The sequence below is a fragment of the Fukomys damarensis genome, unplaced genomic scaffold (assembly GCF_012274545.1).
Source record: "Fukomys damarensis isolate Sample0158 unplaced genomic scaffold, DMR_v1.0_HiC HiC_scaffold_14, whole genome shotgun sequence".
NCBI classification, from domain to species: domain Eukaryota; kingdom Metazoa; phylum Chordata; class Mammalia; order Rodentia; family Bathyergidae; genus Fukomys; species Fukomys damarensis.
Window position 1 is genome coordinate 78,641,945 of NW_022900926.1, and position 17,321 is coordinate 78,659,265.

General features: G+C 35.5%; 1 protein-coding gene across 14 annotated transcripts in view; it reads right to left on the bottom strand.

The window, feature by feature from the left end:
* The window catches only part of Grik2 (glutamate ionotropic receptor kainate type subunit 2), a 657,782-nt gene that overhangs the window by 288,102 nt on the left and 352,359 nt on the right, over nucleotides 1-17,321 (bottom strand). The window lies entirely within an intron of this gene.

Consider the following 17,321-nt stretch of genomic DNA (forward strand, 5'->3'; position numbering starts at 1 on the left):
TTTTTTTTTTTTGGTACCAGGGATTGAACTTGGGTCTTTGCGCTTGCAAGGCAGGCCACCAAACCACTAAGCTAAATCCCCGGCCCTATTTGTTGATTTAAAATAAAAATAATAAAAGCAAGAAGTGAATTTTAGAAAAGCTATTAGAACAATTTAATTTTTAGAGTAGTTTTAGAAATTCTTTATTCTAACCATCATAAGAAACAGTGATTTTCAATGGCTGGGTTTACTGTCTTTCCTGTTATTTCTTGTCCCTGTTGGAATCCTTTCTATACAGCACAGTCTGAATGTATTTTAAAATTCTCCGAGTGCCTCATGGCTGACAGAATGAAGTCCATATTCCTCTGTATGGCATATTTTGCTGTAGTGTTCCAGCCTCTTTTCACAGGTCTCTCGTTATGTCTTGCTCTCCCAGAGCCTTGGATTTCCATAACCCAGCCACAGTGAATGATGTCTCATTCACATATTGTAGCTGTCTTTCCTCACTTCTGAGCCTTCTGCACATCTTTTTCTTACTAGGGCATCATTCACTCATGAACCCTACAAACTAATCCCCAGTTACATCCATGAAAGAAAGAACATTAGTAACTTCATGCAAAGGTTATATCAAATTGTATTGTGAGTTTAAATTCTAGATTTTAGGAAACAGGAGTAAAACAATTTGTTACATTAAAATGGCCTTATGTATTGGAAAATCTTATTATATTCATAGGAATATTGCAAAAAATATGATTTTGGAAGCTGGATAATAGTAGTGTCCTTAATATTTTCTATCTTGATTTCCAATGTTCAACTGTAAAATGTTCCTGATCAAGAATTTAAACTTTTCCAATTTTCTGCTTTGGAGATATGCAGAAATATTTCCAAAGTATAAGCATGCATGCATCTAAAAACAACTTAACATTGTGTTTACAGTGTAACATTCCATAGACTTTATTCTTCCCCATATTTATACCATTACAACACGTTAGTGTTAGTACAGACGTTCCTATGTGTGTAGGTGTGATAAAGTACATACTTTGTTATATGATGCTGTTGTATGTTATTGTTATATGAATTTTTTTCACATATGGTATCAATGAAAAATTAGGTTCTCAATATTTGGGTAAAGGCATAGACATAACATTAAAAAGGCTATATAGGAAGCCAGTCACTATAAATTTGAATTGAAAATAATCAAAATAAATTCCTTGTGTTTTATATTATGATTTAAAATGAAATAAAAGTTTTCCTACTCTGTCCACTGAAGAGCCTAGAAATTGTGAGAGAGCCAGAAGCAAGATGTTTTTAGTGTCTATATTATAATTATGGTATAGCATTCCCCACCAACAAATTAAAAAAGAATACAAATAGGCTTTTGATAAATTGCTGACTTTCGGGCTAGTACAAAATAATGTACTACATAAGAACAGAAAAGCTTTAGTTCTCACTAAAGGATTCTATTTAGTCAAACTGGTTTAGAAACTGTCTTTAAAAGATCCCCAATAACCAAAATGGAATTTTTAAATTTGAAAATCAAGAATAACTAATGAAATGTATTGAAGCATAATAAATACATTTATGTATAGTTTATAATAATACAAAATTAAAATCATACAAAAATTATGAGTTAATGGATCTGTGAATAAGATTATTATCGGTTTGTAACATCGTAAGAGAAAACCAAATAGTAAGCACCTTCTTTTTCGGGTGGGAGGGTACCAAGAATCGAACTCAGAATCTGTGCATGCCATGCAGGCACAGCCCCACTAAGCTACAAACCTGGCCCCAGTAAGTATCTTATGATGGAAAGGCACAGTATCATCTGTGAAATAATTCTGCCCCAAAATAAATAAACAAAAAAAGGGTCCAATGTCAATGTGATTAATATTAAGAACAAACCACCAATTGAAGCCTAGAGGATAGGTAAACGTGTTTCAGGTCATCATGTGGTACCAACGAACAAAATCCAATTAGTGAACTAAGGCCACCCTTTTATAATTAGAGGGCCTTGTCTAGATTCCAATTCTAAAAGTCCTAATGTAATGGAAAAAAATATATGAAATTTATGACACAATTTTAAAATACAGCGTTTCATATTTATGATGATAAATAGGTATTGTATTGGTATTTTGTTTATAAGCATTTTAAAGTGTTTATTTTTTAGTGATACATAGTGTAATGTGTCTGATGCAAAATGATGTAATATCTAGGGTTTACAATGATACAAAATAGGAAAGGAAAGTAGGAGTAGATAGAGATGAAATAAGAGCATAGTGAGCTAACAAGTTTAGAAGCAAAGTAAACGAGGCTTTGCTTTTACCATTCTGTATACTTTTGTACATATTTAAATTTTCCCAGAATAAAAAGTGAAAGATAGAAAAAAGCAAAAGAAGTTTAGAAAATAAAAGTGACTTTAATAATTGATATTTGGTATCAGGTAAAAGAGAATCTATGTTTTGCTTCTAAATATTTTTCATTACAAAATCATACAAGGATAGAATCTGAAACTAATGGCAACGTCGTTTTAGAGAAATTTTATGAAGCATTTACCCTATTAAGCCTAGAAAAGTATGAATAGGAAATTAAAAAGTCATGAATGAAATAGCTAGTGTGTTTGTATGGACAAAAGTGTGGGAATTCCTCCGTTCCTCTACCAAGCTATTACGCAAGGCAGCTAATCCCTAAAACGTGACCAAATTCTATGAAGTTTTACCCCCGTCTCTCTCCTTCCCTTCTTTACTCCTTCCCTCTCACTCTCCCTTATTCTCCTCCTCTCCTTTCTTCCCATCTTCCACCTCTGTCTTTTCAACTCCTCTCTCTCTCCCCCACCCCATTCAACTAACTTTCCAAAAGCAAGAAGGGCTGAACTACAGAAAAATAATTTCAACATTTTCCCTGAAAGCTCTTTCTTGCTCTAAAGTCGAGACATTGATTAATCTTCTTGCTATAGCTTGTGCTATTGATATGTTCAATAAACACGCAGTTTTGTGTGCCATTAATCAGCTGCCAAAAAAGAAATACTGGCTATGCTACTGGGAGGAGAAAGGCTTTCTCTACAAAATTTGATACTTTTATTTTTCATACAATATCCAATAAATATGATTGAGTGATTTTTAAATACATTTATCTGGCCTCTGTGAGCAGGATTTTTGAAAAAAATATCATGGACATATCACAAAAGCTGGTTCACATGAGAGGGACAGCAGCATTTATTGTGATTTAGGAGTTTGTGCTTTGGATTCTGAGAAACTCATATTCTGATCCTGGCCCTGCCACTTGACACCTGTGAAAGGTTGGCCAACTTGGTCTCGCTAAACCTTAGTATACAAAATGTCAAAAATGATAAAAATAATAGAATACATCAATGGCAGAATTATGAGGATTTTAAAGGGCAGTGCAATATCATTTATTAGAGATGGCACAAACAAGTGTCCAATAAACTATAATTACCTTGTGTTCCTAATGTCATTACTATTGGAAGAAGCCAAGAAATTAAGAAACACTGCATAGCAGCCTTTATAAGAGTCTCACTTGTACACCATGAAGGGAAAGTCTCTTTATTCATATAGTTTATGTTGAAAGAAAATAATTAAACACATGAAACAAGTCAAGCCTTTCATCCTCACTGATAAACTACGATGAAGAAACCTTGTCATCCTCTGTAGCTGAAGGGAAGTTCACATGTGAGGCTTCATTGTCAGGTATAAGGCTAGGTTACAAACCACAACCTGGAATTAGGAATACAGTGATGGTTTTGGACAATTCATCTAGTATGTCAGAACCTAGGCTTCAGAATCTATTTAGCAGAAATGATTCTTTTTTATCATGTGTAAATTTAAAATTGTGTATGAATTTATCTTTCTTACTTCAGGCATTTGATGAAGATTGGCTCCTTTTCTTTGACTCATTCAGTTTTTGTAATAGGAAAAACATCAGCCATATTCAATTTCAGGTCACAAGTTACACTTTTTAAATCATTTTTAAGCTATAGTTTTGGAGGTTCTTCTAAGCCAATGTCCTCTTCTGCACCAATAAAATATCATCTTTAGAATTTTTCAGTTTTTTATATAGTTTTATGATGTGCACAACTTTTGTCATGAATTAGAACATAATTTGTAAGTAACTAAATATACATTTATTTTGAGTCATTCGTTGGGTGTGGTAGAGCATTTACTCTTGCAGCCTCAGCACTCAGGATGATGAGGCTGGTAGATCATGAATTTGAGGCCACTCTGAGCTACATAGATACTTTGAGTCCAGCCTAAGCTACATAATGAAAACTTTTCTAAAAAAGAGAAAAGGTACCTATACATATATTTTGAGTCAATCAATCAAAATATTGGACATAAATGTCATAGAGAGTACTCATATTCTTATCTAATTCCTTTAAGTCAATTTTTTAACACCCATGAGCCATCTATTACTGTCCAATATTCCAGGGCTATCAATGTCAATAATCTTGCCTTAGTGAAACTCATAAATCTGGTACAAAAAAATTCAGATAAATATTTATGGTGTAAATAATGTATTAAATATTTCCTAGGCTGCACTATATGAAATTGTAGATATCAACTTTTTAAAATTTATTGAAATGACAGCTAGTGGCACCGTGCCTGCCTCACAAGCACAAGATCCTGAGTTCAATCCCTGGTACAAAAAAAGAGACAACTTCTTGTGGTTCACTTAAAATATTTAATGTCCTTCTGAATATAATTTAACTATCTGAGACGTCCCTAACACCAATTCATCCTTTAAATGAACAAAAATGGTCAACATTCAGAATACACATTTCTTCATTTGTAAATACTTTTAATTATTCTAATCAAAAGAATTATAGAATAAAATTGCAATTGCATTTTTAACTTCCTCTCACAGAGAATACAAATAATATATTTGATTTCTAATGACCTCTAGAATGAGAGCTACTTAACTTTGAAGTTTTCACTTATTTTGCCCCATGAATATTTTTTAATTTGTTTTTTCCATTTTCGTCTCATCCTATAACTGGTTAATCTAACTAAGATTTGGCTTCTGTTTTATATGGTAGGTACTACAGTAGTATGAACCCGTTTATTTGCCCCAAAACATGAACCATTTCAGAAAAAAAATTCTAGCAAGTGAAATACTAAGTAGCTGCTAATCTCTTTCTGACTTGGCACTATTTGAACTCCTCCTGCAAACTCATCTCTGGCTGCTGGCCTCTCAAACATATGCCTGAAAGCCCCAGAACAAGGTAAAATGTAATTGTTGTCTAGTAATAGCTGAAAAGATATTTTGTATTTCAGCTTTCTATTTTTCATGATGATGTTCTCAAAAACGGTATAATATAGAGATGCACTATCTTCACCTAAATTTAAAGAGTAATTCATATATTACTAAAACCATCCAAGTAAAAGTGAATGCTGTGTCTACCAGTGTGAATGTCTTCATTGTTATTAAAGTGGTTTAAACAGTTGGATTATTTAAAAATATATTAATATTGAATCAAAATTTGAGACAGTGTATATGTCTTAATTTTATTCATCATAGATGTGAAGCACAGAAATTCCAAGAAATCAGGTATTAATCATTTAGGAAAATATTGTCCATAAAAAAAAAATAAAAGAGTGAGGCCAGAGAATAAGGCCATCTAATTGAATAATGGCTGTCATTCACCACGAAGGAAAAGTGAATTTTATATGACTTGACATGGATAAACTCAAAGTGCATTGTTTTTCTGAAACGTGTGTCCAGGACATGATGGAAAATCTGTTAAGACGTATCATACTCTCTCACAAATGCTTCTGCTTACTGATTCATGTAGAAATAAATGATACACATCATAATATATATGCAAACCACCGTTTAAAGCTCTCCCTCTATTCACTGTGTGGTTTAGGAAAGGAAAAATTGATGAACAAATGGCAATGTAGATTGTGGCAGATTCATAATTTCATATATTCAAATGGTGGGCATTGGTTAAGTATAGACAAGGACAATTACCATTTCTCAGAAAAATTTCAGACCTTATCCAGAGAGCTATAAAGCAAAATTTACTGCTAAAGAAAGATAATATGAAAATATTAACCAAAATTATGACAAAATACTAGATATGACCCAGAAAGAAAAATATTAGAGATTTTGAAAGGCATTCATAGGAAAACATAACTTTTACAGAAAGTACCTGTGTCCTAAGATAACTGGAACGACTATGTTAATATATCAATATTCAGGGGATTAAAAAAATAAAAGTGTGTAATTGCAGTGTTTGTGTGAATTTAGCAAGAAAAATTCAGTTATTAAACAAGAGGATGCAACAGTATGTGTACAGTTTAATGACAGAAACTATTTTCTTAGAAAGAAGAATAGAAAAATGAAGTGTTTCTTTGCCAAGATACAAGTCAGAAGGTCTCAAGATGTTGACAATAAATGAAACTGGCATCATCTGTAAAGATGATATAGATGGATAATTACTCCATATTCACTCCCCAGATTGTAGAGAGCTTACTTACACATGTAAGAAGAGAAGAAATGTCTCAGATGCCGAAGAAAGCAGGGTTGTCACTTGGATCAATAAGGAGAAATCAGTGGTCAAGATGAAATAATGGAAGCCCGTGAATATATCTTTCGATCTTGATGTTCACGATCACTTTGAGAAAAGGTGATTAGAAGGCAGGAGGGTTAAGGAATTCAATTAGCAATTTAGTTGATGCTTTTAGAAAACAGAAAGAACTAAGATTCTTTTACAGCGAGACAGCTCAATCAGAAACTATTGAAATAGGGTCCTTTGAAAATTCAAGTTGAAATGTTACAACCATAAATGTTCCGGATAAGGAAAAAAAATTGAAAAACGTCTTATAAATATAGCTGCATGTGTAGTACTCAAAAGAGAAAAGGTTTTTAAAGGACATAACAAACAGAAAATGAAAGATAATGCTGAGAAATCTTTCTTTCCTTACATTCAGATGTTATCGTTGGCATGAAACCTTGAGATTAAAGCAAACTAAATATTTATTTATTTATTTATTCATTTATTTGGGGGGGGTACTGGGGATCAAACTTGGACCTTGCACTCTTGAGGAAAGTGTCAGAACCACTGAGCTAAATCCCCAGCCCAAGAAAACAAAATTTTAAAATATAACTTATGCTGCCCATCTATTTATATGTAAAATGGCCCTCTATCCATGTCATCAAGAATAGCAACCAGCCTTCATCATAGCACACTTGGAGGTACCTTTTGAGCACCGACTCCGAGAGTTCAGCAGTTGACCAGAAGGACTTCTGATGTAACACTTTTTACTATCAATAAATATCTTTTCATTAAATAAAAAAGAGATTATATCCTCAACTTTTACAAAAGTTGAATAATGAAATAATTCTATGAAGAAATATTATTTACATCATATTGTGAGCTTGGATTTAGTAGTGTACACCTGTAGTTCCAGCAATGAAAATGGCTGAGGCAGAAGAATCATAATTGGAGGCCAGCCTGGGCAACAGACAGAGAACACTTCTTAGGGGAAAATCATTGCATTTTTACCTATTCATTTAATACATTTTTCCAGCACATAAAAATACATCTTAAAATAAATTAGTATAATATTTCCCCTCAATTACCAAAATAATTGAATAAAAATTTTAACTTCTTATTGGCTTTCCATATTAATGAAGTTCAGAATTAAGAATAGTATTCAGAATAAGCATCTGTAAGGACTACCTAACACCTTAAGAAGCTCTTTTACATTTTAATTATTATTACAGTAAGGACTAAATAGGGGAATGATAGGTCCTATTGCCTAGGACACTTGTTATCCTGAATTAAGGTCAAGGTTGATATTAGGCACTAGGAATAGAATAGGAAACCATGAAATTCTGATTTTGTTTTATCCCCCTGTGCCAAAGGGAACAAAATTCAGTTAAGAGAGGATGGGAAACACTGTATTTGTTAACTATTCTAAACAAGTTTCTGTGTTTAAGTGAAATGCTTCCCACTGCTGTGGGAAATTTTCAAAAAAGATGATCAAGCCCAGCTAAGATGCTAAAAACTACAAAAGAACATAAACTTGCTTTTTCCTAACACAGAGGGTATTGTCTGATAATCACCCCAAGCACGACATTTATTTTTCAGTTATTCACCTCAGTAGAATTTTTTGACACTCAGTGATCACTAGGGCCTATTAAGAACAGTATGAAATAACACTACTCCCCTTGGAGTCAGGATTAAACCTTGGTTTAATCCTGACTCCGTCATTTATTAATGGTTGACAATGGGGGAAACTGTCTTGGCTGAAAGTTGGGACTTAGTAAGCCCTCACTTATGCCACACTACTATTATTTGCTTTTTTGATGCAGTTATGGTTCATTCTACACATCTCTGGGTTTTCAGTTATCAGATATAAAAGGATCATAGTTTGGCATAAAGATTATTTTTAAGTGAAAACATTTGCACTACAGAGGATGGAAAAGGAGTCATATGTGAAATTTTCTTATCTAACAAAAACAGAGTGTCCTCAAAATCTAGCTGCCATTAACACCCCTCCATAGGAGTTTCCTGTGAGTTCAGCAGCCTGAAACAGACTACCTGTTCTCATTAGTATCAAAAAACCCTGATAAACCTTCCCACTGAAGTCCTAAAAAAATCAAACAAACCTCTAAACTCATTTTTACTATCATATGAAATTTTATCTCTAACTGTACAGCAGATTATGCACTATTAAGCATCCTATGTATTCATATACATGAATAAATAAAAATTGCCTTTTCTCCTGCTCATCTGGCTATTGTCTGTTTACTCAAGGTCTCCGGTCATTTGAAGCCAAGAGAGTAGAAGAAAGTTTTCTTCATCACAGATTGATTCTGCAGGCAAATATATGTGGATTTTAACATGTAATTATGTGAAAACTGACAATAGATGAGCTGTTAGATTCCATCTATTGAATGAATTCTTTATCAGCTGAATAGGCAATGCTTTTTGATTCTGCTCCCTACTAGTTACCTGGGGAATGTTTTTTAAATTATACAATTGAGGTTAAGAATCACTGTCCAAAAGAAATTTCTAATTGAATCTTTGCTCTTTTGTGGCTTTCCCTAACCTTGTCTTTCTCAAACTTGTGGTTATATCTTTTTTATTTTCACTTTTATTTCTTTTTTTCTATTTTTCATCCTGTGTGAGTTCCACTTTAAAAAATCAATTAAAATTGTAGATGAAAGTATTTTTTTAAGAGTAGGAAAATTTATTGAGGGAAAGAAAGCTTCTGTTTAAGAGAGATGAAACAGAAAGGGACCGGAAAGTGGGTTGCTCACTGACTCCACTTCTCTAAGACGTTTTATACAGCAAAGCCATGTGGTCAGGTGTGTACAAAGTGGGATAAGACTCAATGGAAAATCACAAGGTGGGCATGAGGCGGTGCAAAACCATGACCAACCAATAAGATTACAAGTACAGTCACCCAGGTAATATCGATTAAATGGGGGTCAAAAGAGGGAACAAGTCAAATAGCAAGGATACAAGGATTGGGTTTTCAGTAAGGGTGGGGGTCAGGAATATTTCCTGGAAAGACTGGGTTAAGACCTTGCCCCCCCCACCAGGTGATTGAAACCTATTTGGAATATCAGTCACTGCCCAGGGTAGTAGTTTCTCTCCTTTTACAATTCTGGCCTTCAGTGAATGTGTCCTGATTGTCCTCTGTGTTGGCTCCTTGCTGTGTTGCTCCTTGAGGGTGGCCCTGTCTAATTGCCTACAAGATATCTAATTAACTATTTATCTGCCATACTTCCCCCTCTGGAGAAGTACCCCTAACTACTGTGAGGGGGCAAAAGGCAAAGACAGCTCTGGCAACTTCCAGCTGAAGAGGGTCACAGTTGTGATCAGCAGTTAAGAGTTACTCTACAGAGGGTCTATCTAAAGGCCTTCAGTAGGTGCCTGGCACTATCATCCTGGTAGCTGCATAGCTTTTAAATCTGGAGAAGACTCTTCCCCCTCTGGAGAAGTACCCCTAACTACTGTGAGGGGGCAAAAGGCAAAGACAGCTCTGGCAACTTCCAGCTGAAGAGGGTCACAGTTGTGATCAGCAGTTAAGAGTTACTCTACAGAGGGTCTATCTAAAGGCCTTCAGTAGGTGCCTGGCACTATCATCCTGGTAGCTGCATAGCTTTTAAATCTGGAGAAGACTAAGCCAAAGAAACAGTTAAGAATGCATGGGCCAAATTATAAGGTCAGCAGGATTGCTATGAATATAGCCCACAAAAAGGAAGGAGAAGATCAAGTCAAATAGCAAGGATACAAGGATTGGGTTTTCAGTAAGGGTGGGGGTCAGGAATATTTCCTGGAAAGACTGGGTTAAGACCTTGCCCCCCCCACCAGGTGATTGAAACCTATTTGGAATATCAGTCACTGCCCAGGGTAGTAGTTTCTCTCCTTTTACAATTCTGGCCTTCAGTGAATGTGTCCTGATTGTCCTCTGTGTTGGCTCCTTGCTGTGTTGCTCCTTGAGGGTGGCCCTGTCTAATTGCCTACAAGATATCTAATTAACTATTTATCTGCCATACTTCCCCCTCTGGAGAAGTACCCCTAACTACTGTGAGGGGGCAAAAGGCAAAGACAGCTCTGGCAACTTCCAGCTGAAGAGGGTCACAGTTGTGATCAGCAGTTAAGAGTTACTCTACAGAGGGTCTATCTAAAGGCCTTCAGTAGGTGCCTGGCACTATCATCCTGGTAGCTGCATAGCTTTTAAATCTGGAGAAGACTAAGCCAAAGAAACAGTTAAGAATGCATGGGCCAAATTATAAGGTCAGCAGGATTGCTATGAATATAGCCCACAAAAAGGATAAGGAGAAGGTCCAGGGGACTTCAGAATCCAACACAGAAGTCATATTGTTTAGTTAGTAGTTGTGAGCTCATGACTGTAGATGAAAGTCTTATATATAGAGTCAGACTAACATGATAAAAGAAAAACAGGAGCAAGCAAAAGTCAAATTCTGAACATAGTTTAAAAATGAAAAGACCAAGGGGCCAGGGATTTAGCTCAGTGGTTCAGTGGCCTGCCTTGCAAGCGCAAGGACCCGAATTCAGTCCCTGGTACCAGCAGATCTTGTTAGTTCACTTGCTTTCCCACAGCACCTGTAGGTAGTGGGCTTAGACTGGATGGAGTCTAGAGATGCTAAGACTTGCATTCTCATTCACACAGGATGGCACCCAGTGGAGGTGTGGTGCTTGCTTCCCTCTCCTATCCAAATCGTCCTCAGAGAGTGAAACTATGGGCACGCGTACAAACCTATGGCCTTACCATTTCATGAGTAAGCATTTAGGAAAACAATTTCTAACAGGGTCCTCTGGGGTTAGGAAATAATAAAAGTGAGAATTGGTGCTCTAGAACAAAAGATTAAATAGCTTCATTATAGTTGTCTGGTTAGCCCACACCTGCAGTCTGATGCATACTGGTGAACTGGAGAGATGTTTATCAGTATAGTGCAGCAACCCGGAATTCTTAAATGGAATTTATGAAAAGAAACACTAAATAATGGAAATGGTGACATTGTTCTTCTTCAGCTCCAAGAGTACTTGAGAAATACAAGTTGGTTCTTGATATATTCAGCTGATTTTTAAGAGAAAAATATTCTCATAATATTTCAAAAGATGATCTTAGAGTTAGTATATTTTTTTCTCCACAGAATAGCAGGAAATAAATCAAGAAGGTATAAGAAGATGCTGAGGGGTGAAGTGATTTGCCCAGGGTCCTCTGGCCAAGAAAATAACATAGCCTGAGTTAGCCGCCCAATGTGTTACTCACAGTCTACTGCACTTGGATTTATCAGGGACAGTGTCTCCCATTCAGAGCCCTGACAGTTCTGAAACCCATAAAAATGGCAGGCAGATGTGCTTTAAGATAGATTAAATAATGTAATAAACAAAAATTAACAGGTGTTTTCAAATAAATATACCCTTCACCCACTGAAGGCCTATGTGACTCATTGATCCTCGTGTTTCCCAGTGGCAGGAACAGGACAGTGAAATCAATAACATGCAATAGTCCATTTGAAGTTATAAATATTCTGTTCAGTTGAGATACTTGACATATTCCAAAACATCTTACTGTGACTGTAGCATTTTGTAAATAGTCAAGAGCCAGAAATAATTTAATCGTGTAAATAATATATCAGGCTCTTGCCTTAATTGGCAATTTCATAGACAGGCGCTCAGTGAATGATAAGCATCTGTGAAAACAGAAAGAGAGCTTCTTGCATCTTCGTGGTATGTACACCACTGTTGTTGATGAGAAAGCTCTAGGACTCCTGCCCTGCTACCTCTCTTAGCACAGTCCTAGTTTCTGCTTCACTTCATAGCACTTACCCCACTAACACTACGTTATGTTACATTTGTTTATTGTCTGTTTCCTCCAGCTGGAACTATAGTTCTCTGCAGGGGCAAATCTGCCATTCAAAGATATTTGGCATCGCCTGGGGTCAGTTTTTGAGTACTAGTAGTACCTTGGGCAGAGGCCAGGGATGTCACTAAACATCCTACATTGCACAGGGCAAGCCATTCAACAAGGAATTATCTGGCTCCAATTGTCAATAATGCCAAGCTTGAGAAACCCTGCTTTACAATGTAAGTTTTGTGAAAACAAAGACTACCTCTTTTGCTGAATAAGTATTTACCACATGAATGAACAGAAAAATGAATGAATGAATGAATGGTACCAGTGTCAAAGCACAAAGAAGGCAGAGGTTCAAAAGCCATGAAGATGGGCAGGTGGGAAAGCTAGAAAAAGTCGTAGAGGAAAGAAACACAAAATAGAAATGTTCACTATTGCCTCCAATCAGAAACACTGAAAAAGTTTAAAATTTGGCACTGTGCTGTTACCCTCTTGAGAATATATTTGACATAATTTCAAATTAGCTCTAAAATAATTTAAAAGGGAGATGATTTTAAGGGAATGCAAATATGTACATAAAGTATAAATGATATTGCTTTTTGCCTATAAATCTATGACGATATTCCAATTCTTACTTATGAGTTTAATTCCAAGTTACACATAAGGACAGTTAAGTATTTCTAAAAAAGCAAAATGTAAATCTCAGTCTCTATCTTCTTAAACCTGCTATTTGCAAATAATCAATAATTAATTTGCCTCAAGGGTTCATTTAATTATTCCATTCTAAATATTCCGTTAACATTAGAAAAATTTCCTAATTTTAATCAACTCTCATGTGGATCGATTTTTCCACAACCTTTTCCTTCACAGGACATCATCTATCAACCTTTGCATGTACCCAAAGTAGAGCTAAACCTATGAGAAAGAGTTTTGCTGACAGACACAAAAATCAACATAGAAGTACCAAAGTTGTGATTGTCATTAAAACATAACCTAAACCTAGAGATTTAATGCACTCATAGTTCCGGTACATTGTTCACCATGATATTGTTCTTTCTCCTACACCCTGATGTTTGAGATACTGAGTAAATGTTTCCATATTGAGTACAATAGGAACAAGTACAACTGGGGCTTCCTAAAGTGCCTCACTCCCTCCATCCATTAAAAACTGAGTGCCATTTTACAAGATCATGTGTTTCTGCATTATTTATTTTTCTATTCTCCTACCTAGATGATACTGAACATTCACAGTGAATAAGCTCCCCCCAGATCCTCTGCCACTGAAACTTCATATATCAAAAAGTGAAGTAATTGTTCTTTAAAACTTCCTCCTTAATTTTCTCTGTTGTCAAATAATTCACTATAACATATCTGATCAAACTATAAACTTAGTTATTATTCTTGACTCATTCCTACCAGTTTTCTCATCCATGCAGTTTCTCACATTATTTCAGAACTATGTACTACCTTCTCCACAAAGAACAAGCCACAGTATATAACTACTATACGTTTCTTCCTCTTTTCCTTTCCTCATATCTATCTATCCCACCAACTGATCTTTTCCTATTTTGATCAAATCACTTTATTCTGGTCCTTATTCCCACCAATGATTTTTTCATAATCCTTAGGGCAAAGTTCAAATTCTTTAATGTACCCTTTAACATTCTACAGAGTTATTACAGCTTTATTCTCCTATTCTTTTCAAGGATCTTTACCTCTGGGTTTACAAGAGTGGATAATTTTTGTGTGAAACTGATTAGGTTACAAGGTACCCAGATATTTGGTAAAAATGTTTCTGGGTATCTGTGAAGATGTTTCTAGGTTATATTAACATTTGAGTTGGTAGACTTTGTTCTCTAATATGTAGGAAAGATCTTATTTAATCTATTGAAGACGTAAACAAAAGGCTGATCCTTTTAAGAAAAAAACATATCCTGACTAATGCTTTCAGCTGAGACACTGGTCTTTCCTGCTTATTGACTCAACTAGGAGACATTGGCTTTGATTGGGTTTTTAAAAAGCCTACCAACCTTTGTATTGGAATTACAACTTCAGTTCTCTTCAGTCTTTAGTTTGGTAACTTCAGATCTTGAGACTTCTCAACCTCTATAATCTTGGAATCAGTCCTCTCATGTTACCACTTATTAAAATTTTTGTTATATTAATTCTGATTTATACAAATTTTGATACCACAATCGTGATGCTGTTGTAACATATGGAAAATCCTTTGAATTCAATAATGGATGAAGGGTGGGAAATTTTGTGGTGCGTAATAGTATAACAGGAATTAACAAGTCAGAAGTTAGAATTCTCTTAACCTGTCAGGACGGCTGCCACCAAATGGAGTGTCAAAGCCCAAAATGGAGTTTGTGGAGTCAAGAGCTTCCAGAGAGTTTATAAAAACATCCGGCAGGTACCCTTCACCTGTCTGGTGCCTCCTTACAGTATGATCAGAGAGGTTACTGATTCAGGAGCGCAAGGCCCATGCATGGACACTGCATGAAAACTACACAGTTTATACTCTAAAAAAAATATGTAGTCTTCTAAAGGGAAGAGCTCATATATTTTTACAATGGCTTGAGCTCCCTTCTAAATTCTTCAAAAATCCCTAGACAAAGAGCTCTTGGAGCTATCTTACTCACAATACCCTTCCATGCTAGTGGGAGCTTTACTTTTTTGTTTTTGAATATTTTACTTTCTTTGTTTTATATCTTTTAAATAAATTTCCTTAGACCTTACCTCTTCTGTCTGAGGTTTCATTCTTTGTCCTGGACATCCCATAAATAATATAGATGTTAAGGGAAATTCTGCTGAAGTCACAGAAATAAGGAATTAGTGAAAACTGGAAATATATGATTATTATTATAGAGTAGCAAAGAATTTGGCTGAACAGTGTTTTGTAGTTTTATGGAGGGTTAACTCCATGAAAGACAAAACTAAATATTTAGATGAGGAGTTTTTAATCAACATATGAAAAAAACAACTAATTATAAAACTAAATATAAAATGGGAAAGGACAGATGTAAATTAAAAAAGGAAACTGTTAAGCAAATAGGAATCAGAACTTCAAGATTTGTAAAATTCTTGGTTTTTATAAAGCAAAAAGAGAAAAAAGAAAGGAAGGAAGGAAGGAAGATAGGAAAGAAGGGAAAGAAAGCCTGTTGTGAAGAGATCATTAATATGTGGCTGAAAAACTATTTGATGAGGAGATCATGGTTCACACTCTTGGGCCTAATAAGCCATTATAGCACATAGTAGGAGTAAAGATAGAAGTTTTCCAGCAACGATGCTGCCAGTGTGAAGTAAAAGGAAAGACTTTCAGCTTTCTGGATTCTACAGGCCCAAATAAGCTATGTCATTCTTTAACTCAAGCAGAGCTTGAACTGATGTAGCTATCAGGGATGCCTCCTGACTTTTGAAGGTGGGGCCATATCTTTGGTTTTAAAAAGCTAGAAGGCTTCCATTTGGAGCTCTCATGCTAGGGTACTCTTGCCCTTGGCAGAGCCATAGCAGAAGGACCTCTAGCAAAATGAATCCTGAAAACAGGACACACAGCCAAAAAATATTTTAGAGCCTAAAGTTCAACAGAATTTGCCTTGATAAAGTTTTAGGCTTGCTTAGGACTCATCGCTCATTTCGTTTCTATTTCTTCCATTAAATCTGCTTATCCTTTTTGCAAGCACATAATTGCCTGGTTTTACCAGATTACAACTGGAGAGGAGTTTTGTTCAAGAAGAATCACCTTGATTCTCACCAAGTATCAAATTTAGATAATTTTTAGGTGAGATTCTGGATTTTACACCTTAGAGCTGATGCCAGAATGAGTTAATGCTTCAAACATGTTTTTATGGAATAAATGTGTGTTGCATTGAAGGATATGAATTTTGTGGTACAATGGGCAGAATACCATGGACTGAAATGTATCCCCTCAAAATGTGCATGTTGAAGCCCCAATATTCAGTGTGATGTTATGTAAAGATGTAGTCTTTGGAATGTAATTAGATTTATGTGGAAGGTATGAGGTTTTTGGAAGGTCCTGGTGATAAGGTCATTGCCTTTATAAGAAGAAATTCAAGAGACCCTGTTGGCATTTTCCAGAAGACAACTATCTGTAAAGTCAAGAATTTAAAAAAGAAAAAAAAAACATTATCTGTATAACTGATAATGTCAAACAGGAAGAAAAGGTATAAAGAAGTAGGGGAAGGGTGGTAGGGGAAACGAAAGAAGGGAGAGAAAAAATAAAAGGAAAAAAATGGAAACAAAGTCTTTGTAAATAGGGGAGGGTGGAGGGGGTGAAGGGAGAGCAGGGGAATAGGGAAAAAATAAGAACAGAGACACATGATGTAAAAGTACAAGATACCAGTGATGAATGTAACTGTATTGTATACCTAAAATATACCGATAAACTTAATGAAAAAAAAAAAGAATATAAAAGGGTCTTGAGACTGAAAAATAAAACAGAAAGAAGGAAAGAAATAAAGGAAGGAAGGAAGGAAGAAAGAAAAGGAAAAGAAACAGGATGTAGCCAGGCATGGTGGAGCACACCTGTAATCCCAGCACTCACTCAAGGAGACTGAGGCAGGAGGATCACCATGAGTTCGAGGCTAGCCTAGGCTATATAGTGAGTTTGAGGCCTGAACTGTATAGTGAGAACCAGTCTCAAAAAAATAACAAAAAACCCAAGCAAACAAAAGAAATAAACAAAAAACAACAGGATGAGGAGGAGGTGAGGAGAGGAGGAGGTGAGGAGATAAGGAGGGAGAATCTGGAAAGGCCAATGTGAGCAGAGCCTGGTTGATTTTGGTAAAGGGAATATCTAAAGGATGAACAGCATCGTCATCATTCAATGTTATGATTTGCACAACTTTTAAAACAATGAGATAAGATGAATGTTTGAATTTAGACATAATTATTTCCAAAATATACAAGTAAACAAGCAAGCAAGTAATATGTTCTAACAGGATGCCATTAAAAGAAAGTGAAAAT